The sequence below is a fragment of the Otolemur garnettii genome, unplaced genomic scaffold (genome assembly GCF_000181295.1).
Source record: "Otolemur garnettii isolate 467f Iridium unplaced genomic scaffold, OtoGar3 scaffold00117, whole genome shotgun sequence".
NCBI classification, from domain to species: domain Eukaryota; kingdom Metazoa; phylum Chordata; class Mammalia; order Primates; family Galagidae; genus Otolemur; species Otolemur garnettii.
In genome coordinates, this window is record NW_003852512.1 from 6,209,171 (window position 1) to 6,212,203 (window position 3,033).

Below are 3,033 nucleotides of genomic sequence, written 5' to 3' on the forward strand. Positions count from 1 at the left end.
ACCTCAGACTCTTGGGTTGCAGGAATTCTCCTGCCTCACCCTCCCAAGTAGCTGGGACTACAGGTGCCCTCCACAATGCCTGCCTAGTTTTTTTTTTTTTTTTTTGTAGAGATAGGGTCTCACTCTTGCTCAAGCTTGTCTCAAACTCCTGAGCTCAAGCAATCTATCCGCCTTGGCCTCCCAGAGTGCTAGGATTATAGGCGTGAGACACTGCACCTGGCCTAAAATGAGAATTCTTATAATCAAGTAATTGCTGTGCTTAAAACCTATTCATATGTCTCTATTTCCCCCAAGGAGGAAGGCAAGAGTCCTTAATATGTTTTGAAGAGATCTGCTTGATCTAGTCATTGCCTTCCTTTTCAGCCTCGTCTCATGCCTCTCCCTCATGCACACATTTCCATCACACCAATCTATTCGCTATTTTATAGGAAGGAATTGTTCACTGATGTTTCTGCATGTATTTTTTTCCTTTCTCCTCAATTTCTTACCTACCATGGTTTGGCTTAACTTTAGAAATTGGAGCTGAAGCACCTGCTTCCATTCCTGTGTCTTTCATCTGTAAATGTAGCCTCTATCCATCAATCTCAAAAACTAAATATGAGGGATTTATCTTAAATGTTTTCCTCTTCCTCACTTCCTACTTTCACTAGGTTTCCATATCCTGTGGATTTTTTAACCCTTTAGAACCTTTCATATTTGTTGCCTTCTTTTAATCTGTACTTCCTCTGTCTGAGTTCAAACTCTCATCAAATGTCAAACCTGGAGTCTAGCAACAGCCACTTAACTGGTCCCCTGACCTCCCCAATCCCTTCTATCACTCCAATACCCTACAAACAGGGAACCGCAGGTTTCTTTACTTCAAAGCAGCCTGGTGGGATCAGACAGTTACAGAGCAGCTGGGATCAAAGCAGCTGTGCTTCAGAAACCTTAACCTTCATCAGCTACAACTGCAATACCAAGGAACCAGAATGAATCAATGAGGAAGCTCAGGAAATTTCACCCCAAAATGTGACTCCCTAGTATAAAGAATATTTTCAATTAATGGCTCATAGGCATTAACAAGCCATTGGAAGAGGCTTGCCCTCTATCTGCATAAACAAAAAAAACAAACAAACAAATAAAAAGCTAATAGACTTGCCTTCCTCTCCTTGTTATCTCAATATAGTACAGGAAAGAAGATCAAGAATGCAACCAGACCTGGTCCAAATCATTTGAAACATAACACACTTATATAATTCATAAGTCAATGTGTTTCGCTATCCATTCCCCCCCATCAACTGTTTATTAACCCTGAACAGAATACTCTTTATTTCCTCTCTCCTCCAAAAAGACAGCTATAAAAATATCTGAATTTCATTGGGATATTGGGTAATCATTCAGTGATTCTCCCTCTGTGCATGGAAAATAAATTTGCCTCAATTGTGAGCTGATCACAATTCTTATTAATCTGCCTTAATTGTGAGCTGATCATTCAGGGAACTTCAGGGAAAGAGGAAATTCCCCTCAGCTGTACAGCAATCTTTCTCACGCTTTCATTATGACGGATGTTACCCTACCTACTGTGGATAGGTTGTAAATACGCACATCTTGCTATTCTGATCAATTGATTGCATTTCTTAGCAGATGGGATTCACACAAAAGAGGGGGGATCTACAGAATGTAATGCATCATCATGACTACAGAGAAAAGTTTCCTGATGTGTTTTTGAGAGAATACAGAAGAGGAAAGAGAGTGGTAAGAGAACATAGCAAAATTTAGTGGATCGGCATAGAAATTCAGTCTGCTAAATGTGCAAGAAGTCAAATCATAAGTATAACTATTGCTTAAAGTTTTCTTGCTAGTTCTGGCACTAAACAGGTAGGTGTTTTTGGAAGGACATACCTCTCTAAGCATATTTCCTTGTTTTAAAAATTAGGATAATAATAAAATCTACCTAACAGGATTTCGGTAACCTTTAAATAAGGTAATATGAATAATGCCCCAAACTTGGTACATGATCAATTTTTCATAAATGATCCCTCAACATTCACATGTCTTTGCCCAAAACTCTTCCCAGGTTTGATTTTTGTTTTGTTTTGTTTTCCTTTCTCTCAACATTTCTAGCAAACTAAAGTTAACGGTGAGAGATGACCATGCCATCAGACACAATATGCTTCTAATTTGTCCTTTGCTAAAATCATGGTAATGTGTTAATCTATCAGCTGGAAAACTAGTTTAATTAATTGGCTTCCCTGAATGGTGCCTGCTGAAGTAGACGAAAATTTCTTAGGATAAGAATATCTATGGGTAAGCAATCACTTTGTCCTGGAACAGGGAGATTGCATCACCTGCTATTATGAGGGGAAACACATGCTTTCTTCAGGCCCTACGAATTTCTAGGAATTCCATTGAACTTCCTAACATTCCGGGATACTATTAGCAAATCTCTGATTTCCTCAGAATTTTCCAGGGGATAGAAGATCTGTAGTGCAATATTCTAAGAGCTTGCAAAGATCTAACATTGGGCTTTCACTGGACTATCGCCAGGGCAGCAGTGAGGTTGCTTCCAGCCTGGCTTGTCAGATTACTCCCATGGTTAATAAGTGGGAATGACAAGATAGCCACAAAGAGGGATGGGAAAGAAATGAACTAGAAGAGTGGAAAACCCCAGGAAGCATGATGGAGATCAGTGGTAAATCTCCAGTGAAAAGCTATAGGCAATAGGAAGTTGACTGTGAAGCAAGATTAAAGGGTGAGATCTCAGAATGGAAAATAAAACAGAAACACAAATACTTCAGCCACTTGTCCCCTAGAGCTGTCCATCTCTCATTAGTTAGAAGAAATTTCAGAGGTTAAGATGAAGCCCTTAAAAATATTTCCAAAATAGGCAAAGAAGAAATTATTTTTCCAAGACCCAATATTGTACTAGTTAAGAGGTAAGGTATATCAGTTAGATTTCTCCAAAGAAATAGATCCAATAATCAATAAGATAGACACACATATGTCATATATAAATATATATCTTATGTGGTATATATTTGTATATAGTATGTA